This window comes from Halichoerus grypus, chromosome 9 (genome assembly GCF_964656455.1).
Source record: "Halichoerus grypus chromosome 9, mHalGry1.hap1.1, whole genome shotgun sequence".
NCBI lineage: Eukaryota > Metazoa > Chordata > Mammalia > Carnivora > Phocidae > Halichoerus > Halichoerus grypus.
The window spans coordinates 76,669,765-76,695,784 of record NC_135720.1 but is presented as its reverse complement, the minus strand read 5'-3'; the positions used below and the strand labels follow the sequence as shown (position 1 = coordinate 76,695,784).

General features: G+C 38.8%; 1 pseudogene; it reads left to right on the top strand.

The window, feature by feature from the left end:
• The first annotated feature begins 10,020 nt into the window (after positions 1-10,020).
• Positions 10,021-10,521, top strand: LOC118523543 (centrosomal protein of 19 kDa pseudogene; annotated as a pseudogene).
• The last annotated feature ends 15,499 nt before the right edge of the window (positions 10,522-26,020 follow it).

The following is a 26,020-nucleotide window of genomic DNA, read 5'->3' as shown; positions in this document are numbered from 1 at the left end:
ATGGATGCACCACAGTATCCATCCACCTACTGTATGTCATTGTGATTGCTTCCAGATTTTGGCAGTTACGAATAAAGCTGCTATAATCTGTGTGCAGGTTTTTGTGTGGACGTAAGTTTTCAACTCCCTGAGGAGCAGGTTTGATGGATTGATGGTAAGAGTATATTGAGTTTTGTAAGAAACTGCCAAACTGTCTTCCAAAGAGGCTGTACCATTTTGCATTCCCTTCAGCAGTGAATGAAAGTTACTGTTGCTCTACATCCTTGCCAGCATTTGGAGTTGTCAGTGTTCCAGATTTTGGCCATTCTAATAGGTATGTAGTAGTATGTAATTGTTCCTTTAATTTGCATTTCTGTGATGACACATGATGTGGAATATCTTTTCATATGCTTCCTTGCCAGTTGATACCATCTTTGGTGAGATGTCTTTGGCTTATTTTTTAAATTGGGTTGTTTGTTTTCTTTTTCTTTTTTTTTTTTTTTTAAGATTTTTTTATTTATTCATTTGAGACACAGAGAGAGAGTGAGAGCATGAGCAGGGAGAGAGGCAGAGGGAGAAGCAGGCTCCCCACTGAGCCAGGAGCCCGATGTGGGGCTCCATCCCAGGACCCTGGGATCTTAACCTGAGCCAAAGGCAGACGCTTAACCATCTGAGCCACCCAGGCATCCCGGGTTGTTTGTTTTCTTAAGGTTTAAGTTAGTTTTAAGAATTCTTCATGTATTTTGGATAGTAGTCCTTTATCAGATGTCTTTAGCAAATATTTTTTCTCTGTGGCTTGTCTTCTCATTTTCTTGATACTGTCCTTCACAGTGCAGAAGTTTTTAATCTTAATGTGCTCCAGCTTTTCAGTTGTTTCTTTCATGGATTGGGTCTTTGATGTTGTGGCCGAAAAGTCATCAGCATATACCCAAGGTCATCTATTTCCTGCTGTTATGTTCTAGAGTATTACAGTTTTGCAGTTTATGTTACATTTAGGTTTGTGATCCACTATGAGTTAATTTTTGTGAAGAATATAAAATCTGTCTCTAGATTCATTGTTTTGTATGTGGATGTCTAGTTATTGAAGAGACTGTCTTTCCATTGTATTGCTTTTGCTCCTTTGTCAAAGATCAATTAACTATACATATATGGAAGTCTATTTCTGGGCTCTATTCTCTTTCACTGATCTGTCTATTCCCTCACCTATACCACGCTGTCTTGATTGCTGTCACTGTATAGTAAGTCTTGAAGTTGGCTAGTGGCAGTCCTCCAACTTTGTTCTTCTCCTTAAATATTGTGTTGACTGTTCTGGATTTTTTGCCTTTACATATAAACTTGAGGATTGGTTTGTCACTATTCATAAGAAAACTTGCTGGGATTTTGATTGGCATTGCATTCAATTTGTAGATCAAGTTGGGAAGAACTGACATTTTGACAATATTGAGTCTTCCTATCCATGAATGGAATATTTCTCCATTTATTCATCTTTGATTTTGTTCATCAGGGTTTTGTAGTTTGTTTCATATAGACCTTGTATATATATTATGAGATTTATTCCCAAGTATTTAATTTTTGAGTGTCCTAATGTAAATGGTATTGTTTTTAATTTCAAATTCCACTTGTTCATTGCTATATATAGGAAAATGATTGACTTTTGTATATTAACCTTGTATCCTGCAACCTTTCTTTTTTTTTTTTAAATTTATTTATTTGACAGAGAGATAGCACAAGTAGGCAGAGCGGCAGGCAGAGGGAAAGGGAGAAGCAGGCTCTCTGCTGAGCAGGGAGCCCGATGCGGGGCTCGATCCCAGGACCCTGGGATCATGACCTGAGCTGAAGGCAGCCGCTTAACCGACTGAGCCACCCAGGCGCCCCTATAATTGTTTATTAGTTCCAGGAGTTCTTTTGTGTCTTCTACATAGATGATCATGTCATCTGCAAACAAGACAGTTTATTTCTTCCCTCCCAATCTGCATACCTTTTGTTTCTTCTTGTCTTTTTTTTTCCCCTAAATAATCTCTATACCCAATGTAGGGCTCCAACTCGCAACTCCAAGATCGAGTTGCATGCTCTGAGCCATACAGGCTCCCCTTTTCTTGTCTTCTTACATTAGCTAGCACTTTCAATATGCCGTTGAAAGAAGTGTCGAGGGGACTTCCTTGCCTTGTTGCTGATCATAGTGAAAAAACTTCAAGTTTCTCTCCATTAAATATGCTAACTGTATTTTTTTTAAGATTTATTTATTTGAGAGAAAGGGGAGAAAGAAACTAAGCGGACTCCATACTGAGTGTGGAACCCCAACGCAGGCCCAATCTCAGGACCCTGAGATCATGACCTGAGCTGAAACTAAGAGTCAGACGGTCAACCTACTGTGCCACCCAGGTGCCTTGCTGTATGTTTTTTTATAGATACTCTTTATTAAGTTGAGGAAGTTCCCCTTTATTCTTAGTTTCCTGAGAGTTTTTATCATGAATAGATGTTAGATTTTGTCAGTTGCTTTCTCTGCATCTATTAATAATGGTCATGTGAGTTTTCTTTTGTAGCCTGTTGATGTGATTGGTTACATTAATTGATTTTTGAATGTTGGACCAGCCTTGACTACTTGGGATAAAGCCCACTTAGTTGTGGTGTACAATTCCTTTAATACATTGTTGAATTTGATTTGCTAATATTTTATTGAAGATTTTTGCATCTATATTCATGAGACATATTGTTCTATAGTTTTCCTGTAATGTCTTTGGTTTTGGTATTAGGGTAATGCTGGCCTCATAACATGAGTTAGGAAGTATTCCCTTTGCTTCTATCCTCTGAAAGAGCTTGTGGAGAATTCATATAATTTCTTCCTTAAATATTTGGTAGAATTTACCAGTGAACCCCTCTGGGCCTGGGAACCCATCTGGAAGGTAATGAATTATTGATTCAATTTCTTTAATAGATAGAAACCTATTCAGGTAGTTTATTTATTTATTTTTTTTAAGATTTTACTTAATAGAGAGAGAGAGAGCACGAGCAGGGGGAGGGGTAGGAGGAAAAGCAGACTCCGCACTGAGCAGGGAGCCCAACGTGGGGCTCAATCCCAGGATCCCGGGATCATGACCTGAGCCGAAGGCAGATGCTTAACAGACTAAGCCACCCAGGAGCCCTGTTTATTCTTGTGTGAGTTTTGGCAAATTGTGTTTTTTAAGAAATTGGTCCATTTCATCTAGTTTATCAAATTCATGAGCATAGAGTTGTTCACAGTAGTTCTTTAGTATCCTTTTAATGGCTATAGAATCTATAGTTACGTCCTTTTTTTTTTCCTTAGTTTGACTAGAGGCTTATTGATTTTATTTTTAAAGATTTTATTTATTTATTTGACAGAGAGAGACACAGCGAGAGAGGAAACAGAAGCAGGGAGAGTGGGAGAGGGAAAAGCAGGTTTCCCTCGGAGCAGGGGGCCCCCGAGGCTTACTGATTTTATTTATCTTTTCAGAGTCAGCTTTTGGTTTCAGTGATTTTTCTCTATTGATTAACTGTTTTCAATTTCATCTATTTCTGCTCTAATTCTATTATTCCTTTCTTCTTATTTTGGATTCAGTTTGCTTTTCTTTTTTTAGTTTCCTAAAGTAGAAACTTAGATCATTGATTGTAGAACTTTCTTCTTTTCTAATATATGCATTCAGTGCTATAAATTTTTCTCTATGTACCGCTTTGCTGCATCCCACAAATTTAGATAAGTTGTGTTTTCGTTTTCATTTATTCAAAATAATTTTTAATTTCTCCTGAGGGTGTGACCATCAGAAGGCAGAAATCATCATGGTCCATCTTTGAGGCTCCCTACCACTAAATGTTAGCTCTTTTTATGATTATTTTTTTACAATTTTTAAAAGTTTGTCCTTAGGAGGGTTGCTCTAAATTACCTTTCCTTTGTTCTTTAAAAATAATTGTATCACATATGTATATATTCTTGAACAATATTTTGGTGTCTTGTATTTAATCTGTTTTTAAAAAATCAGATATTCTGTGCAAAGATAACTCCTAACCAGGAGCCTATTTTCTATTAATGTTAAGTGGAAAAATTACAATTTATTACATGTTTCCTAGAACAATAAAATACTCTTAAAGAAGGGACAAACTAGGGCGCCTGGGTGGCTCAGTCGTTAAGCGTCTGCCTTCGGCTCAGGTCATGATCCCGGGGTCCCGGGATCGAGTCCCACATCGGGCTCCCTGCTCAGCGGGAAGCCTGCTTCTCCCTCTCCCACTCCCCCTGCTTTTGTTCCTGCTCTCGCTATCTCTCTCTCTGTCAAATAAATAAAATCTAAAAAAAAAAAAAAAAAAAAAAAGAAGGGACAAACTATCAAGTTAGCATGACAATATATAAATATGTTTAAAATACCACTTTTTGGTTACTAAATTATGTTTATGTTTGCCTTATATATTTTGAGGCTATTTCACTAGGTACATGCAAACTTAGAATTTTTTTACCTTCCTGGTTAAGTATCATGTTTACCATTTCATAGGGATCTTCTTAATTTCTAAATATGTATTTATTTCTTCTAAATGTGGCGTTTTCTGATTTCTCTTGGTTAATAGTTCCCTGGTGTGTGAGTGTAATTAAAATTCAACTGTTTTTTTTTAATTCCAATGATTTTTTTTTTCTTTCTTTTTTTTTTTTTTTGGATTTTATTTATTTGAGAGACAGTGAGATCTAGAGAGAGAGAGAGAGAGGGCATACGCACAGAGGGAGAGGGAGAGAGAGAAGCAGGGAGCCCGATGCGGGGCTCGATCCCAGGACCCTGGGATCATGACCCAAGCCCAAGACAGACGCTTAACCCACTGAGCCACCCAGGTGCCCCTGTAATTCAACTTTTCTGTGGCCTTTTAGGAATATCCCTTGTAAATAACATACCTGAATTTTACTTTATATCCAATCACTGGTAATTTGTCTCTTTTGCCTGACAAGTTTAATCTATTAATATTTGTTATGACTATAGTAAATTTGTTTCTACCCTCATATATTTGCATTTCTACTTAATCCACTTGTATTCTTCCTTTATTCTTTGCTTGCTCTTCCCCTCTTTTTTTTTTTTTTTTTTTTTTTTAGTTTTGTGTTTGTTTTTCTTTTCTATAATTTTCCCTCTGGTGGCTTACAAGGTTTAGAGTTTTGGGGGTTTTTTGTTTGTTTTTAGTAATTATTCTTAAATTTTACCGAGTTATTTAACTTGACAAAGAATCAAGTTAAACAAATATCTCAACCAAAGATTTTAATATATTTTAACTACATTAGCACAACTTATATGACAATTATGGTGTATTTTAGTTTTATCCTATTATAATCCCACAGATTACTATTATCATTTTATACAGAAGTACTTATTTAGATTCACAGAAACATTTGCCATTTTATATATTCCTTGTATCTCAAATTAACTTTTGAGAGGATTTCCTCTCTTTGAAGTATGCTTTTTGGAAAATTTCCTTTAGCAAAGATCCATTGACAGTGAAAATCTTCTTGCTTATTTGAAAAATCACTCATTTTCATGAGATTGTTTTTTCAGGGTCTGTCCATCTTTTATTTCTATATAAGTGATCTGTCTTTTTCCTCTGGCTACTTTTAAGATATAAAGCTCTGTGATCTGCTATTTCACCAAAATATGTCTTGTCATTGATTTTGTTTTGTTTTTAATCCTCTTTGGTATATAATATGCTTTCCAAGTCAATGGAATCATATATCTTCTTGATTCTGAAAAATTCTCAGCTATTATCTTTAAATTTTTTCATTTTTAGAAGTTTCATTTGGTTGTTTTTCAAACCTACCTGTTCTTCCTTGGTGGTTATTTTCTTCCTCAAATGTGTGATTTTATCATTTATCTCTTTAGTCATTTTACATGGAATAATTTGTATTCCATATTTGCAATTTCAGTACTTGAAATTTTTTAATTGAAATCTCTTTTTGTTTTCTCTTCTGACTCTGCCATTGGTTTCTTACTGTGTTGGAGGTCTCTAAGACCACCCCGCAAGCTTGATGATAGCTAGGAGAATTCAGAGGATTCAGTTATACTCGTCGTGATGATTTATTATCAGTGAAAGGATGTAAAGCAAAATCAGCAAAGGGAAAAAGGTGCATGAAGCAAAGTCTGCAGGAAACAAGCCACAAGCTTCCAAGTGTCCTTTCCCAGTGACTCACAAAGGATGCACTTAATTTCCTAGCAGGAAGTTGTGACGATACCCACAAAATGTTGTCTACCACAGAAGCTCATTAGAGACTTGTCACTCTGGATGTTTTCGGGTGCTGGTCATGTACTCACCCTTTACCTAACATGTACCCAAATTTTAGGCTCCCAGAAGGAAAGCAGGTATTTATCTTAAACCACATTGTTTGTACGTCACAAATAATGAGTGGCTTCCAGTGCACTGGAAGCCACTCATTATTTAGGAAATGCTGGGAATCCTCCAGAAATCTGAGTTCCTAGACTCTGACCAAAGGAAACCTTCCAAGCAGACCTTTTTAAGGATATCAGTCTCAGGCTTGCAATTTTACTCTTTACACTTCTTGTGAATTTGTTAGTCTTTGTTTATGATCTCTGATTTGTTTGGTCTCAATTATTGGAAATTCCAGAGGAAGCCAGCGTTAACCTTAAAAAATAAAACTGCTGGTTATTTTACTAGCAAAAGCTGGGTTTATTTGGGAATAGCAGAGAATTGCAATCTGGAACAAGCAAGCTACTGCAGAACTGGAGGCAAGTCACAGAACAAAGCAGAGGAACACTTAAAGATTAGGAAAAGGGAACATTAGGAAGTCTGATATAAACGAAAATTCCATTGTATTAAAGTGGCAGTTTGAAGTATAGTGGCTTTTCATTGGCTGAGCTGTTGCCCGGGAAAGGAGCAAAGCTTTTCTTCCTTCTACTGGGATAGCAAAATAGTGTCCAAGGGCAAGGTCCATCTCTTCCTGTTGGATCTGTAATTGACAACATGTTAGGGCATAAGAGCTCCCACTGGGAACCTCCTGACTCCATTCTAAATGAGATTTCCTTTTAACTTTCACACCAGCATTTGCTATTACCTTAAACCAGTATCAGTACCAATCAGGTTAGGTTTTGCCACGGTAACAAGTAACCCTGAAAGATATCAGTAGTTTTAGATAATGAAAATTTGTTTTGTTCTGTTTCTTAAAGATTTTTTTATTTATTTGTCATAGAGAGAGAGCGAGCATGCACAAGCAGGGGGAGAGGCAGGCTCCCCACTGAGCAAGGAGCCCCATGTGGGACTTGATCCCAGGACTCTGGGATAAGAAAGTATTAGGCTCTGAAATATGTACCTGTTATTTTTCATAAAATAAGTTACAATTTCATCAAGGTTTTTCATTACCTGCTCCTGCCCCACGTCCTTTTGGAAGATCCTCTCACACTTAAACTGAAAATTTCTGAGAGGGAAGAAAGCATTTCAAAGTCTCTTCCCCTTAACTGCTGACAGTTTTTAGAGTAAAGTAATTCTGACTTACTTGATTCAATACCAATGTGAAGCTCAGTTTCCTACACAGGTCATTCCACATCCCCCTTGGTCCATCCTCCTCACTGTGGCCAGAGTAATTTTTTCAAAATGCAAATAAGGTCACTTCACTTCCCTGCTACTGGCTGTTGCACAGCTTCTTACCCCTCTCAGGGTAAAATTTAAAGGGTTCCTAGGACTACTAGGTGTTGAGTGGCCCAGGGAATAAAAGTATTCTGTTTTTTCTTGCCAAGACATTTTGGAGGATTTTTAATTGATGCTATTTTCCCAGAGTAGTTACAAATAACTTTGGGATGCTCTCCATGGTTCTTCACCCTTCCTCTTCTTATTTTCTTCCTTTCTTCCTCTCTGCTCTACCCCTTTTACTGCCAGAAAGAGAGTATATTGTATTGAAGAGAGAAGTGTATTAGTAATTACATTACTTAGTTTTTTTAGTAAAGTAATAATGTATATTGGCTGTTTGTAGAGGCATATATATCTATATATGGAATTAATTTTTATGCTGTTATTAGAAATCTACTAAATTAGCACATTTGAGAGAATAAGGTCAGAAAGCCCCTGTAGTCACAGGTGAAATGAGGAGGTAGTTGTGGATGGTTGTTCACATTCTTGCTACTGTAAGAGGCAAGAACACAGTTGGCTTTCCATCAAGTGGAGCAGAGGATCCAACAGGAACTCTGTTCCAGTCTCCATTTAGTTTAAGGATATTATAATATCTTTTTTAAAAACATAGCAAATGAGGAAAATGATAACTAGTCATGATGGACTAGCTAGCTCTACTCTGGAGAAAAATCTAATAGGATTTTGGTGGTGGAGAATGGGGTGATGTGAAGAGACACCTTTGGAGAAGGGTTAGGGATGCTGGGGCGGCATATTTGTGGAGACTCTAACATGTTGCCTCTCTCCCCTTCAGTGGGACTCTGATCAGCCTCAATAAACCTAGCACATTGCCTCCTCCATTTCATCTTGTTGGATAAATGGAAAGCAACCATAGATGAATCTTGCCATAGTGTTTTTTTTTAAATGTTACTATCAAAGGAAAATAATAGTCTCACCTTAATCTATTTGAAAAGTACAAGAGAAAGAAGCATAAATAACTCCCAATCCCATTAACATCAGTTAATTACTATTATCATTTGGCATATTTGTATAATTGAGATAATATATTTATAACTTTGTACTCTTATTTTTCCACCTACCTTTCTCAAGCACTTTCCTAAGTCATTTAAACCCTTTATAAATACAATTTTGATTCCTTTGTAATATCCTATGATGTGAATGCACAAGGATATTTCCCTATTTTTTATTTTGTGTATAATTCAGAATTAATGGAAATGGAAGTTAATATTTGTCCTAAAATGTAGCTAATAACATAAATCCACAGATAAATAGAGATCATGATACCATCGTGAAATTTTTTTTTTTTAATTATCAGCAATTTGATATTAGATTTGGCAATTGAAATTTGGGTTTACATTTAAGCTATCCCTAATGTGTGGTGGCCAACCAAATATCTTTGTGAGTAGATTTAATTAAGCAATATTTTAAGGAGGAGACTAAGGCTATCTAACCAGAAAATTCTGTTGATTCCTCTTTCAAGAGATATCTAGAATTCAGTCCTCACCACCAACACATACATCACCTTGGGTCATTGCAATCATTTCCTCACTGTTCTCTCTGCTTCCACTCTTGTCCCTACATATTCTGTTCTTTACAGGACACCCAGAGTGATTTGTTCCAATACGAGGGCACTTTTCTCCTCTGCTCGATACCTTCCAACTGACACCCATCTAATTCAGAGTAAATGCCTAAGTCTTTGAAGGGTAGGTTTCCTGCTGTATGTAGCCATATCTTGAAGGCAGTAGGCACAGTCCTGCCTTATGGCCCTTGGGCTGCCGTTCCTTCTTCTAGAATGCTTTCTCCTCAGTAGTCACTAGGCTTGTTTCCTCATCTTCTTGTGTTTATTCAAATGTCATTTTTCCTAATGAGGCCTTCCTTAAGTAACATATTTAAAATCATAATCCCCCTGCCCCTCTACATCATAATCCTCTTCCTTGTTGCTTAATTGTTTTTTGTAGGGTTCATCCTTCTAACATTCTCTATAATTGATTTGGGTGTGTTTTTGTTTTGTTTTGTTTACTACTTATCTCCCTCTCCCCCCATTATAATACCAGCTGCCAGAATGCAAAGCTTTTTATTAGAATACTGCTGTATTCCCAGTGCCTAATATAATGCCTGGTCCATAGCTGACCCTTGATAAATATTGTTTGAATGCATGAATAAAAGTTTTCTTCCTGGAAAGAAAGAATTATGTTTCTTACAGAGAAATAATGTTAGCTATATCAGCAAACTGGCTAGCCCAGTGGACTGATGTAACCCCTAGAGTGGTAGACAAAATAAAATGTCCTTTATGGAGACCCCCAACCCCAGATGCAGTCCTGTGAGTCATATCGGGGAGCTCCGTCTCCACCTCCACCTCCACCTCCAGCAGGAAGTCATTATGTGACTAATACATTTTCATCAGATTTCCTCTGATTTATCTGACGTATATGTGTGAGAATAATGTGCACTGCCAAGAACTGTGGAATTAGGTTCCAGCCTCCAGCTATTTTCTTAATCTATGACAATGAAATGAAGGGGAAAGTTGCCAATGCATCATGCCAGTCCGAAAATTTCAAAGTTTTCAGATTGCACCAGAGCTGCTGAAAAATTAAAGAATCATCCATGACACAAGAATTACCTTGAACAAGTGTCCCGGAAGCAGCTAGAGAAGTTATTCAGGTTTTTTACGAGGTTACTTGTGGGGGCAAAGTTTAGTTGAGAAAATGGAACAAATTTCAACAGGAAACAGCAATTGATCCTGAGGAAGACCTGAACAAACTAGATGAAAAGGAACTTGCTAAAAGAAAGAGCATCATGGATGAACTTTTTGAGAAAAATCAGAAGAAGAAGGATGATCTGAATTTTGTTTATGACATCGAAGTTGAGTTCCCTCAGGATGAACGACTGCAGTCTTGTGGCTGGGACACAGAGTCAGCTGATGAGTTCTGATATCAAAATCTCACAAGAATTGATTTTGCTAGCAGAAAATCCATGTTTATTCAAAGGATGTATGAACATGGTTCTAGAAAAATCTGTAAAGAACACTAAATGTACATGTTGGGTCAAGTTTGGATTGACCAGGTTACTTTTCAAAACCAGGACATGTAGAGTATCTACTGTGTAGATGTGTGAGGAATATACGAAAACCGGAATATAGGAATCTGCCTTTAAGGAGCTTACAATCTAATTGGAAGATAACTCAAAAACTTGTGAAAAGCTAATTAACAGAATTACGCAGCAAAAAGATTAGAGCCAAATGCCTGATGAAGGTTAAAGAGGGTCAGAGCCTAGATGACCATAGGGTAGAATAGTCAGGGAAGACTGTGTCCTTTAGTAGAGAGATAGGACTTTGGCTGCTCCTTGAAATGATAGTGTTTGGATAGAAATTCTTTATATAGAATTCCAGATGAGAGAAAGTGGGAGAAAAAAAGGGAGGAGGGTAGTGGTAAAGAGATAGGGATTAGAGAATTTTATTTGAGGAACAGTAAGCGAATTATAGTTTGGTAAGATTGGAGGGCGTGTATGGTTACCAGAGGATTATCCTGTGTGCAATATGTCTTTATATGTATTTAACTCTGGAGTGGGAGAGTAGCCCTACTGAATACCCTGCAGCTGCAAGTGGATGTCATTTGATGGACAGTAGGGGAATGCTGCCGCTCCAGGATCAGGAAACCTGTACTAAAGATATTCTGAAACCCTGAAGCTCTTCCCATAAATAAAGAGGTTTGTTTGTAAAATGGGAAATGTAGCCATAACGAACGAATAATAGGCATTTCCAGTTTAGGTCTATTCATGAGTTTGGATCTACAAAGAGAAGATCTTTATTGAACCAGGTTATATGTGTACAGATACATCTTTCTTCTTATTAGAATATTGTTTAATTGGCAGATATTCTATGTTTTCTTCAGGGAGATTAATATTAAACTGAAAATTATTCACTTTCAAAAAAAAAAGTCCTTTATGGCTACTACCCATTCCAAGTGACCTACTTTGCAACACTTGGATTTTAGGAATGAAGAATGTTCACAGAGGCAGACTTTCCAGACATGCCCTTGACTGACAGGGAGGATTTTTTTTTTTTTAAGATTTTATTTATTTAGGGGCACCTGGGTGGCTCAGTCGTTAGGCGTCTGCCTTCGGCTCAGGTCACGATCCCAGGGTCCTGGGATCGAGCCCTGCATTGGGCTCCCTGCTCAGTGGGAGGCCTGCTTCTCCCTCTCCCACTCCCCCTGCTTGTACTCCCTCTCTCGCTGTGTCTCTCTCTGTCAAATAAATAAATAAAATCTTTAAAAAAAAAAAGATTTTATTTATTTATTTGAGAAAGAATGAGTGGAGGGGAGGGGCAGAGGGAGGGGGAGAAGCAGACTCCCCGCTGAGCAGGGAGCCTGACTGTAGCTTGATCCCAGGATCCCGGGATCATGACCTGAGCTGAAGGCAGACACTTAACCGACTGAGCCACCCAGGCGGCCCTGACAGAGGATTTCATACAGAATTAGGGATTTGCCTTTCCACAGAGGCATCACATGATACATGGTCCTAGATGAAGTATGTCTATGTTCAAATAAATGTAAACTGAAGTCCCTGTCCTCCAGGTGCTTATTTGTTTCTCCTCTCCTGTGAAATGAGGAGGAATAATTTTTTGTTTGTTTGTTTGTAGCCCAGATGACCTAGCATTGACTTTCTAGTTCTCATTGATAACCATGGTAGAGCAAGTACATGGAAATGTTGACAGAACACAAGGGGCAAGCAGTGTGCCCATGTGCGCCCAGGCTCTGGGAGGCTGGTGAGGGCAGGATGCAGAGTGCTGCCCTCTCTTCCCACTCTGTTGCTATCTCTGAGGGGATCCCTGGCTCCCCCGTCTGGTGAGGACTCCCCATGGGCTGACTGTCATAACCAGATATTCTCCCCACCCCAGGCTGGAGGCTCCTTCCTCTTCATACCCTGAGGCTGGTCCAGATTCTCTATAGGGCTGGAAAGGGCCCCTTGTGGTAAGGACAAAAGATAGGGAGAGTGCTGCCCATCCCTGAAGTTGGGAGTGGCCTAGTGAGGCAAGGTTCACAGCCCCCAGGTAGGTGTGGAGTGATGGTGACAACAGTTGTTCTGGTCCTAGGCAGGATTTTCTGGTTCAGGTGGAAGTTTGCATAAATGACTGATTTGAAACAATGCTACAGGGCTCAGCCAGGGACAGACTTGGTAACTGGGTCAGGTCAGGTTGGAAGACATTGTCAATCATTGATTACCCTCAATCATTGATTACCCAGTTTATCCCGTGAGTGCCCAGAGCACTTTCCTTGTAGTCTTACAAATCTTGGCATTCACTCTGTCCTCACCAGCTGGTATGATCAGGGGCAACATGGAACAAAGCAAGAAGGATTCAACCCAAGCAGCAACTCTGTTATGACAGACTGAACTTTTCATCTTCTTCCTATAATCCAATATTCTTTTCTTTTACTTGCTATTTGGGGTACATAAATTTTAACTCTAAATAATTTTATCTCCCTTTTTTTCTGCTCTACCTATGTGTACCTATTCTCACCACACACCAGTTTCTTTCATAATGTCTTCCTCTTCTTTCCTATTTTAAAACCACCACCCTTGTCTTGGCACTCAGCCATCTCCACCTCTTTATTGTGCTAATCTGTCTTTGGAATAGTGGTTCTCATTGTGTGGTTCCTGGACTAGTAGCATCAGTATTTCTTGGAAACATTTTAGAAATGCAAACTCTCAGTCTTCATTCCCAGACCCCCGGATCAGAAACTTTGGGGTGGGGTGGGGCTGGGCCCTCTAGGTGAGAACCTCTGAACCACTGATGAACATGATAACCAGATTCACCTGCTAAAACATTGTCATCAGTTGCCCCCTAGCTCAGACATCTTGAATGGTTTCCCATTCCCTACAGGATTCAGTTTGAATTTATCAATTGCTATCTTCTGCATTTCCTTTGCTCCAGTTGGACTCCCATCTCCGTGTTCTGACATTTCTGCTATTCCATGCACTCCTCTCTCCATACTCTCCATACTGAATCATATCCTTTTTGTCTTCAGCAGCATAACCCGAGTCTGTCTGCTGAGCCCAGCCCAGAACTCTCTCCTCCCTCTGAATTTATTCTGGTCTTACATACTTTTATGGTCTAACGCACTTATTTATCCCACCTTGTATTGACAACCATTATTTTATGTTTATGGATCTAGTTTCCCCAAATAGATTATAAGCTTCCCAAGGTTTTATAATATTAAACTTTTTTTTTAATTTTTAATTTTTTAATTTTTTATTTTTTTTTTTTAAAGATTTTATTTATTTATTTGAGAGAGAGAGAATGAGACAGAGAGCATGAGAGGGAGGAGGGTCAGAGGGAGAAGCAGACTCCCTGCCAAGCAGGGAGCCCGATGCGGGACTCGATCCCAGGACTCCAGGATCATGACCTGAGCCGAAGGCAGTCGCTTAACCAACTGAGCCACCCAGGCGCCCTAAACTTTTTTTTTTTTTAAGATTTTATTTATTTATTTGACAGAGACACAGTGAGAGAGGGAACACAAGCAGGGGGAGTGGGAGAGGGAGAAGCAGGCTTCCTGCTGAGCAGGGAGCCCAATGCGGGGCTCGATCCCAGGACCCTGGGATCATAACCTGAGCCGAAGGCAGACACTTAACAATATTAAACTTTTTAACATCACACTCACAATGCCTGATTCCTTTCTTCTACTTCATATGAGTCTTTCTAAAACTGGCCTGATAATAAGAACACCTGGTGTTATTTGTGAAAAACAGATTCTCAAAGCCCCACTGTAGATCTTCTGAACTAGATTCTTCAAGGGAAGGTCCTACAGATCAATAATTTGAATAAGTACCCAACTATTTCCCATCATGAAGCATGTTTGGGAAAGATGGCTATAAACAGCAGATGCTCACATTTTGGTTTTTTTTAAAAAAGAAGGTGACCTTTTGATTAAAAGAACCAAACAGAGAGGAAAAGAGCCCTTGTTAGATATCCCCTGTGAGCACTTGATAAGTTCTTGCTGAATGCCTAAATCTGTAAAGGGGGTTGAAGAAAAACAATCAAGGAAGGTGAATGGGGTTCAGACACCAGGAGATAGCGGTGGGGTTGGGAGCAGATTGGGAAGGGGAATGACAGGAAAATGGTGCAAGTGGATAGACTGATTTAAGTGAAACCTGTTTTTCCTGGAAGGGGCATGCCGCCTTCATGACAGCTGTTGAGTAGGAATCCCAATAGTAAGGTGGGCATGTGAGTAGGACTCAAGGGAGAGGATGATGAAGTAAAACTCCCTTTTATTGTGTCTCACTCTGTGAGCTGAGTGATTTTGACACTCATGAGCCACCAGGAGCCAGGAAACTGCTTTCTCCCTAAATCATACATTGCAGAAATCCCTAAAAGGACTGTCTTGTTTTTAAAACAATCATTCAGGTCAACCTGTGCCACTTCTTACATGAAGAACAGTCCAGAAATCAACTTGCCCAAAAATGCACCACTGTTTATTTTCAGAGAGGAGACTGGAATCTAGGTCTTCTGACTCAACCATCCTCGGGCTCTCTCTCTCTCTTTTTTTAAATCTTTACAGCTTTTTTAAAAAAAAAATTATATATTTTTTAAGAGTCTGTATTTTATGAATCTTTAGACAAGAATAATTAATACCTAACCTGATCCCAAATTTTCAGAAGTGAGACCTAATCCTAGAAAAATATTAATAACGGAGGTAAAGTGAAATGATGAAAAGTCCCTATCCCAGTGACTGGCACATACTTGGCCTTTAATGCCTGTGTATTCTTTGGTCTTTGAATGCTAATTCACCTCACCGGCAAGCTCATTTCCATTGTTTACGTAAGTAAGGGTATTGGCTTTGGAGGTATTCAGATCTGAATTTGAATCCTGGCTCTGTCATGCACTGTGTAATTTTGTATATAATTGCTTATTCTCTCTAACCTTGGTTTCTCTACCTACAAATTGGGGATAATAATACCTTGCATAATTGCTCTGAAGAGTAAATGTTAGATGCTTGAAAGTGCTTAGCACAATGCCAGACATTTAAGAAGTACTTAATAAATATGCATTGTTTTTATTATTGATTTGTGGCAAAACTTTAGTCCGCTTAGTACCTTCTCATAAAGAGGCAATCACGGAAAGAGAATGATGTCTGAGCCAAATACCAGTTTGAATCTTGGACCCACCACTTACTACTTGTGTGATCTTGGAAATGTCATTTAACTGTTCCATGCCTTAGTTATCCCCATTTTACAGATGAAGACTCTGTACCTTCTCTGTGGGGTCATTGTGGGGAATGAATGAGTTAATATATGAAAAGTGCTTAGTATAGTGCTTGGCACAACATAGATACTCAATAAATATTTGCTGTCATTAATATATTTCTTCCTATACTTACTGGCCTTGAGATTTTGTTGAGTTTGAAGAGATCTCTTCCCTTGGCAAGACTAAACTTGGAAAACTCTTTCCTTTTTGTCTATTTCTATATTAGAGTTTATACCTGATGGCCTATTCCTCCAGGTCTGTCATTTCATCCCTTCATTTCTGCCTCTTCAGGTTGGAGGAGCCCTTTGCCTGATGGTCAGAAAATAATCAACCATGCATGAAAGGCATAGTCAACAGTAAAGGAACAAGAAAAATGCTGGAAATGTATCAGATGTTTAGAACAATTTTGAAAATGAAAAAACTAGGCACAATTTTAAGGAATATTAAAAAATGAGCTGATCCAGACAGAATAGAAACTGTGCTGAAATCCCTTGAAATTAACCCCATTTTCCTGGCACGTGAAGGAGATAATATAGCATCTTTCCGTTCCCAAAGATAAGTTCTTTTATCTGTTCCTTTCTTCTTTTGGTATTTTCAACAAGTAGTCCTGAAAATACTCATTCTGACCTACTTACCTATTGATCCAGACCTGTCCCCGTTAGGACTCTGTGAAGCCCTTTCTATAGTCAACTTTCCAGAGCATTGGCATCTCCTTATCTTTGTGTAAGGTTGTCACACTAATTACCTGCTCCTTATGGCTCCCCCACCTTCTGCCTAGAGGCAGGACTGTGGTTCCCTAGAGGTGTCCGCCCCTCCTCCAAAAGTTCAGAGGAGTGGCTCTGTTCTCAATTCTAGGGGTTAATCTTGATTGGCTTAAGTCCAACTTGGTGGTCTCATTGTTTTGTCAGTGATTGGTTTAGGCCTCAGTGTCTATCTTCTGGCAAATGAAACATGAAGGGAAGTCTGCTCTGCTGGGGGACGCTAGGAAATACGTCTTTGGTCTTAGAAATAAATTCACGGGAAGAAGCAGTACCTGTGTTTCTTCTGGATGCAGTTATGTCTGCATTTAATTTCAAGCAGCAGCTTTCTTGCAACCATGAGGAAAACTAAGAGTAAAAGGGCAGACCATGTGGGTGGAAAAATCATGGGTCCTTGATGATTAGAGCATAAGGTTAATCCAGAAGTCATCTTACTTTGGGAGTTCTTGTTATATGAGATAAATTTTCCTTAATATTTAAGCCACGCTGAGTTGTATATTATCTGTTTTATGTAGTTGGAAGCATTCTAAATAATACACAAGCCCTTGTTCTGCCTATTAGACAAATACATTTTCTCTAGGCTCCATAACTTTAAGTTCTTTTAACTCTGTGAAGCTGCCCAGAAAGTCCCAGCCCAAAATAGCAGTCCTCTCCTCTGAACTTTATTCATCTCTCTTTCCATTTCTTATAAATGCAAGATCCTATGATAACTTTTTGGAATTCTTAATTTCTGGTACACCACCTGAAAAACACAAACACTTTAACATATCTTTTTTTTTTAAGTTTATTTTTTAAATAATCTCTGCACCCCACGTGGGGCTCAAACTCATGAGCCCAAGATCAAGAGTTGTGTGCTCCTCCTACTGAGCCAGCCAGGTGCCCCTAACATATCTTTGGTGGTATTTAGAATAGAATGAGAATAATTTTGGCCTTTACAGTCTACACATTGGTTTGCACTAATTTGCATGACTGGCAGTATGTTTTAATGTAAAGAGTGTAGCTGGGGGTTGACCCACTTGACTCCAAGCTCCATCACTTACTAACTGCATGTTCTCAAGCAACTTGCTTAATCTCTCTAAATTTGTTTCCTCCTATGTAAAATTTGGTTAATAATACCTCACAACATTATTTTTGTGTGTGTGTGTCTATCAGTATTTATTTTTTTATTAACATGATGTATTATTTGTTTCAGGGGTACAGGTCTGTGATTCATCAGTCTTACACAATTCACAGCGCTTACCATAGCACACACCCTCCCCAGTGTCCATCACCCAGCCACCCCATCCCTCCCACCCCCCAACTCCAGCAACCCTCAGTTTGTTTCCTGAGATTAAGAGTCTCTTATGGTTTATCTCCCTCTCTGTTTTCATCTTGTTTCATTTTTCCCTCCCTTCCCCTATGATCCTCTGTCTTGTTTCTCAAATTCCTCATATCAGTGAGATCATATGATACTTGTCTTTCTCTGACTGACTTATTTCGCTTAGCATAATACCCCCTAGTTCCATCCACGTTGTTGCAAATGGCAAGATTTCATTTTTTTGATGGCTGCATAATATTCCATTGTATATATATACCACATCTTCTTTATCCATTCATCTGGTGATGGACATCTGGGCTCTTTCCATAGTTTGGCTATTGTGGACATTGCTGCGATAAACATTGGGGTGCAGGTGCCCCTTCAGATCACTACATTTGTATCTTTGGGGTAAATACCTAGTAGTGCAATTGCTGGGTCATATGGTAGCTCTATTTTCAACTTTTTGAGGAACCTCCATACTGTTTTCCAGAGTGGCTGCACCAGCTTGCATTCCCCCCAACAGTATAAGAGGATTCCCCTTTCTCTGCATCCTCGCCAACATTTGTTGTTTCCTGACTTGTTAATTTTAGCCATTCTGACTGGTGTGAGGTGGTATCTCATTGAGGTTTTGATTTGGATTTCCCTGATGCCGAGGGATGTGGAGCACTTTTTCATGTGTCTGTTGGCCATTTGGATGTCTTCTTTGGAGAAATGTCTGTTCATATCTTCTGCCCATTTCTTGACTGGATTATTCTCTGGGTGTTGAGATTGATAAGTTCTTTATAGATTTTGGATACTAGCCCTTTATCTGATATGTCATTTGCAAATATCTTCCCTCATTCTGTCAGTTGTCTTTTGGTTTTGTTGACTGTTTCCCTTGCCTCACAACATTATTTTGAGATTTAAATAGAACAATTAATGTAAAATGCCCAGAACACAATGGACAGTGAATGATGCCATGTATAGCACTTATCCAAGTGTATCCAGATACACAGCTTTTTCTTAATTTATTTGTGATTGCTGAAAAAGAAAGCTCACCTAAAGAGGGCTGTCAGGAGTGGGCAGTGGGAGAAGTGGAGAATGAGAAGATATTTAGACATCATCTCACTAAAATTCTCATTGTCCAAATGAGGAAAAGGAGGTCTAGAAATGTCCTAAGATTTACCCCAAGTCTTACTGCTCTTTGGTGCATTTTAATGACACAAATGAACTTCTTGCCCCAACACATGTGGTTTTGATAACTAAGATACATCTGTTTTCCCACTTTTTCCCTTTTGCTTGCATTTAGACTTGGATCAGGCAACAAAGAGGGAGATGTAAATATGAAACACTTTCAAGGCCAGGCCTAATGGAATTGGGTAAGAGAGTACCTGCCAAAAAAATTACCAAAATATTACATTATCCTACTGCAGAGACACAAAATAAAAATTGGGAATATGAACAATTTACTTACCAAAGCAAAGAATAAGGGAAATGAGGATTGTCTCTATTCTAATCTTGATATTAGGATAGATGTTACAATCTCAGCAATCAATTAATCTTATTTTTCTCATCTATAAATGCCTTTGCTCCCTAAAACATATTTTTTCCTTGTTATTTGAAAAATCACAATAAATAGGGGAGGAAGAGTGGAAGCAAGGAAAATAAGAATGTGGATTGCCTTGGTAACAACTAAGTTCACCTTGAATCAGACATCAACATCTCACAGGACTCTTGACTTGCTCAAACTCATCACATTATTGAAATTTTCTCAGGGGACATTCAATCCTCTTTTGCAATCCAGGTATACAAGGATTTGTGGATAAGACAATAATTAGATTTTAGTTGTATGTTTGCTTGCATATTTAGTGGTGCAGGTGTCCCTGGATGAGGAGATTGAATATGTTTCCAAATTCAGAAGCCATAACATAAACATTATGTCCTGAGGCATAATAGGCACTGGTAGAGTGGGAAAGGGAAAGAAAGCCCAAGTAGATCTTGGGTTCTCAGAGCAGAAGTAGAGAAGGCTTGACAGTTAATGTGCCTAGATACAAAAGAATGGAATGGCTGTTGCTATAGCATAAGTGAGCATGATACACAATGATATGGGTAAGCAACATACATGATGTAATGAGACTGTATTTACATTTAAGTTAAGAAATCAGTTCCAGAAGTTAACCATGGATCTTGCCAATCTTTTGTCTTCCTTCCCACTACACATACCCTGGAAATATCAAGAGGGAAACGGGTAATTCCTATAACTTAGCCAGTTTTCCACATACTCTTTCCTGTCTTATACTCTCCAGACTCTGTTGGTTTGCAAACTAGCTCTCACACACACAGGGGAAAAAGAGACGGAGGAAAGAAGCAGACCACTCCAGATTTGTGAGCACATTTAGTAAACAAGGGAACTTTGAGGTTTGTCTTAGGCAGCCACAAGATGACTAGATCTCTGCAACCATCCACCAAATCTTAAAAAATTTATGGAGAGGCCTTAACTGGTTTTAGTCATGTAAACTGTCCAGATGGTTTCAACAACACATTGCTCTCTCAAGGCTATATCCTTGAAAACAGCTCCCACTGTGGGAATGGTAGGGAGAGCATACCTTCCAAGCATAGGGGAAAGGGTGAGGAGCCTCTGATTGCTTGGGTCCAGTTCCAGGGTCAACTGGATGTAATGGCTTGTCAATTTTCTCCAACAGACTCACATCTATATTGATGATTCTTCTATTATTTTCCTTCTATAAAATGTAATTTTTTTCATTTTAAACTCAATCATTTAAATTCTTTGTTTCATTTTTCTTTACTCCCTTCTTCCTCTCTTAGATGGTAGAGACCATACTTTGGCTATTTTAATACAATGGATATTTCTCATATAAGTTGTTCCTCAAAATTTTAATTAAAAGGATACCTGGGTGGCTCAGTTGGTTAAGTGTCTGCCTTTGGCTCAGGTCATGATCCCAGGGTCCTGGGATTGAGGCCCACATCATACTCCCTGTTCAGGGGGGGAGCTTGCTTCTCCCTCTCGCTTTGCCCCTCCCCCCCACTCATGTTCTCACTCGCTCTGCTCTCTCTCTCAAATAAATAAAAAATATTAAAAAAAAAGAAACGTTAAAAAAATTTTAATTAGGGTCATTAAAGCTTATTAAACTAAACAAACGTTCACACAGAAACATTCAACAATGTTATGACAACACATTTATGAGCAAGGAAATGGAGGTAATCTGGGAGTCTGTTATGGGGGATATGAGGAAGTCAAAGTGGGGAATACTGTCAGCAGTAGACTAAATGTCCATGGGCCACCATGCATATATCTTAAAAACAGTGCTGAGAAAGTAGGAAAGAGAATGAACTCTAGAGCACAATAGCATTTAAGTTAATTAAAATAAGGGCACCCAGGAAAATATATATTTTACAAGGAAATATGCAAATAAAATGATACATATCAAATATTAAATTGTGTGCTTATATTAGGGAAGGCAATGGTAGTGGATATGGGGGGAAATGAATAAACTGACATAAAAGTCAAGAGAAGATATTTGCATGTGTTAGCAGTAATAATGTGCCATTAATGAGACAATGTGATGAATATGGATTAAGCCAATGCTCTGCTCTCTTGGGGTTCCAAATAAATATGTAAATAAAGAGCTAAGAAGAGGATTATATATAATGGGAGAGTGGAGAGATGTTTTTGACTGCACTGATAGGAATCAGAGATCTGTTTCTCTAAAGAGGCAGGCTTGATGTGTCCCAGGAATTACACTATCTAAAGCCAGGCAAATGACAGTCCTGTGGGATGATGGTGTTTGATTTACTTGGTAAATTGATATAAATGTCAACATGATTATCATGCTGTCAGGGATGATTACTAAGAGCCATTCAGTTTGCGTCATTGGAGATAGATAGCAAATATTCCTAAGGCAACTTTTTCAGCATTCTGTTACAAATAATACCTTATATGTGTATGACATTTTATATCATTCAAGGTACTTCTGTGTTATAATTCCAGTTGATTCTCCTGAAAGAGACTAAGTAAAATACTATTATACATTTCATAGATGAGAACCCTGAAACACAGAGTGACTCAGTTACTGTCCCAAGGTCACACAAATTAGGGAAGACCTGGTGTAGGCCCCATGTCTCCTGATCAACTGGTGTACTTTGTTCTTACTCCTGGTGAGAACACATAGCTGACTGGGGCATACCCCTTTTTGCTTTGGTTTCCAGGAAGCTCAGAGTTAGATTTGAAGCCCTAATGAAAGAATTGTACTTGTTCTTATCATCTGTATATTTCTGTTCTTTTTTTCTTGGTCTTGCACTTTTTTTTCCCTATTTTTCCTGGTCATAATTCTTTATTTCTACTTATATTTTATCCTTATTTTATTCTATAGCCACTATAGACTACATGAAATCATTTGTAGAAGTGGTAGGAGTATAAATAAATGCATTAATGTTAAAAGGGGAAAGAAGCCCAAAACACTAAAATAAAGCATATTTTCCTGGAAAGAAGATCAAATAGCTAACTCTAATGAGCCTGGCCACATTCAGAAAATCCTTGTGTTTGGATTATATAGGATTTGACTAGCATTTTAAAAACCATGGTTAGTAAGAGGACAACACCTACAACACTGAATAAAAAGCGTGATTCTAGATTTTGAAACTTAATAAATCAAAATGACCCTAGCGAAGTATTCCCTATTGCTTCATGGATAAAGAACAGCCATCTGACGAAATCACCCACTCTGGAGTGTTCTGGTTTCTGAGCATGAGATTAGGATACTGCCTTTGTGACTTCTGTCCTCCATTGATTATTTAGATTGTCCTTAACACTGGATCATCTGTCCTCCACCTACTTGTCCAGCTTCATTTCCTTTAATTACCACCCACACCTCCCATCTGGCACCTTATATTCCATGGATTCACAAACTTCCTTGCCAATATTCACGCTGGGTTCTCTGATGGATAACCCTTCACTATTTTCCCTTAAAGCCCAGTTCATGTTACCTCCCTTAGAAAGCTTTCCTTGATTTTGTCTCCTTCTTGGTCCCATCACTCAAGCTCCTTCTTTGTGTTTAATAGCATCTTAAATATACCACTATATTATAATAATTAATGGCTTGTTTGTCTCTCCTGCTAGATTGTGAACTCAAGTCAAGATCTGTTTTGTGATCATCTAGACCTTTCTGTCACCCAGTATGATGCTTGGCACATAGAAAGGACTCAGTTTAGCTTTGATAATGAGTGCACCTGCTTGAAATGATGTCTAATGAATTGACACATAGATCAACAAGACATTCTACCAGGTCATAGCTACACCTTGTTCAGGTGCGCTTTTCTTTGGCCTGATCTCTATTCCTTGGGCCTCCAATCACGATACCTCCTCGCCTTTGTGCTTTATTTTTTTTTCTTGGTCTTACTTTGGCCCTCTTTATTCTCAATTTTCCTAATTTTTATTTGTCACTATTTAACCAAAAACATCTCATTTTTTATCTGGCAAAAAGATACAAATGTCAATATGTTTATTGTGCTAAATGATAAGTCTTTAGGAAACAGATACAACCTAAAAGATAGACTTCTGGGAAATAAAAATATTTATGTTCTATGGAATATTCCTGTGTGTATACATATATACAGATACCTATATACACATATCTGTACACATATATAAATATGGTTTCTATGATCAGTTTCTAAGTGTCCAAATTGAACTTTAGCTGACTTTGAAGTTTTAGTCTTATAATCTAAAATAAATGAAAGGGGCGCCTGGGTGGCTCAGTCGTTGGGCATCTGCCTTCGGCTCAGGTCATGATCCCAGGGTCCTGGGATGGAGCCCCGCATTGGGCTTCCTGCTCCGCGGGAAGCCTGCTTCTCCCTCTCCCTCTCCCCCTGCTTGTGTTCCCTCTCTCACTGTGTCTCTCTGTCAAATAAAAAAAAATTGTAAAATAAATGAGAAATTCATAGAAAATTTAGAGCTAAAAACTGTCTTTTTAAAGTTCATGCTTGTTATTATGCATGCAGGCATTCCTTTATTATGAGAACATTTATCAAATCCTGGAGTGTGATAAGTGCTGGGGATGCAAAAATAAATAAGACCCCTCCTATCCCCATAAAGCTGGTAGGGGCACAGCTGGAAGTGGAGTGGGGAGTAGGGCCAGATGGGAAGGATTGTGTGCACCATGCTAAGGAGTTGGTTTTTTTCCTGCCACTAACCAGGAATCACGAAAGGCTCTCAAACAGGATAGAGACCAATTCTGTCTCCATTTGCACTTTAAAATGTCTCTTTAATTTTTTGAGAAAAATAGAATGGTGAGGACATAAGCGAATAGATTATTGCTGAAGGCTAGGAGTGAGAGAGTGAGAGCTTAAACCCAGACACTGGATTAGGGATGAGGAGAGGAGGATGGATCAGTAAATAAGAGGTAAAATCAATGAGATGGTCACTCTACCTGGGGAAAGTGGAAAAAGAAAAGGGTAATTGTAGGCTTCCAGCTTGGGCAGTGTGGGATGCCATTTATGGGAAAAGGAACATGGAAGACCAAAATGAAATAAGAATCCATATATAAAAGTAACTACCTCTCTGAAATACTTACATTTGAAAGGAGAAGTAAAGTCACTTTAATGATTATTTAAGGGTCAAGATCCTGAAAACAACACTTTCAACTGTACTTCTGACTGAACTGTAAGAGAGTGTATCATGTATCTTTGGTCAGGCTATGTTTAGTCTTCCCTACAGATAAAGGTGAACCAAGTTCTGGTGAAACGCTAGGAAGCATTTCTTTTCTCTCTTTGCAGCCTTTGCTTTCTATTTACTACTCTTCAGTATTGAACCCTCCCTTTCCCTTCAGCTTCCTTACCCCCGCCTTTAGAGAGGGGGGCAGAGGGAGAGGGAAAGAGAGAATCTTAAGCAGGCTCCAACATGGAGCCAAATGTGGGGCTCAATCTCACAATCCTGAGATCATGACCTGAGTCCGACAAGAGTTGGAGGCTCAACTGACTGAGCCACCCAGGCACCACCAGCTTCCTTATTCTTATAGTTTTTGGAGCTCTCCCTCAATTCAAAGACCTGAGACCATCATTTACACTTAACACGCATTCATATGAGCATGTGAATTCTCCCAGGTTTTGGCATCTTAAGCCCTTTATTCTCCATTCTTAAAGACATTTCAGGGAATATGGGCAGGTGTGGTAGGTAATTTTGCAAGTGTAGGCATGTGCATTGCATGGAATCACACTGTAGTAGCATTTAGGACTCTTCCAGGAAGAGGTTCCGAAGAGACGGCACATGTTCAACTACCTCTCTATGGCGCTTCCATTTCTCACCCAAGATTCCTATTCCAGTCTTTCTGTGCCCTTGAACCTCCTTTATGTCCTGTAACTACAGGCCAAAATAGGCTGCCCTCAGCCTTAAGAGACAGAATCACGGAGAAATTTAAAGGACTGCCTTTGAGCAAAAGTGTAATTTTTCCTGTGAATGCTAAAAAACAAAAACAAAACAAAACACCCCAAAAAGCAAAAGACATGCCAAGGTTAGCACCTACTTTAATCTACTTTCAGGTTGAGTTGGTCAGCTGCTACTGTGCAGATACCTGTCATTTCTGGGCTTTCCTGGCCTTAAAATGGTGAGTGTCTACAAAGGCTCGCTCCTTGTCCCATGGTGCAAGGGACACCAACTAGCCAGGTTTCCTCAAGTCCAAGGCAATAACTGGGACTGAGAAGTTTGCCAGGATGTGACACTTCCAGTGCTAAGACCAAGAAAGACTTTGGCAAACCAGGACTATCGGTCAACCTAACTATACTTCATGCCCAGTGGGCTCCAAGGGAGGTCACACTAGCCAGAAATCAGATTTCAGAGTAAGGGCCTGAAAGCACTTTCCATGATCCAGAGTTATAATTCATGGGGTATTTAGTTTATCAGAACTTATGCCTGCCTTCCTCCTGCCTCACTGTGAATGGATAGAAGATACAGATCCATGACCTTTATAAGTATGGTGGGCCCTTGAATGATTCAGGAGTGAACTGAGTGGGTCTGCTTATATGCAGATTTTTTTGTCAATAAATAAAGTACAATGCCATAAATGTATTTTCTCTTCTTTATGATTTTCTTAACATTTTCTTTTTTCTAGCTTATTTTACTGTAAAGATACAGTATATAAT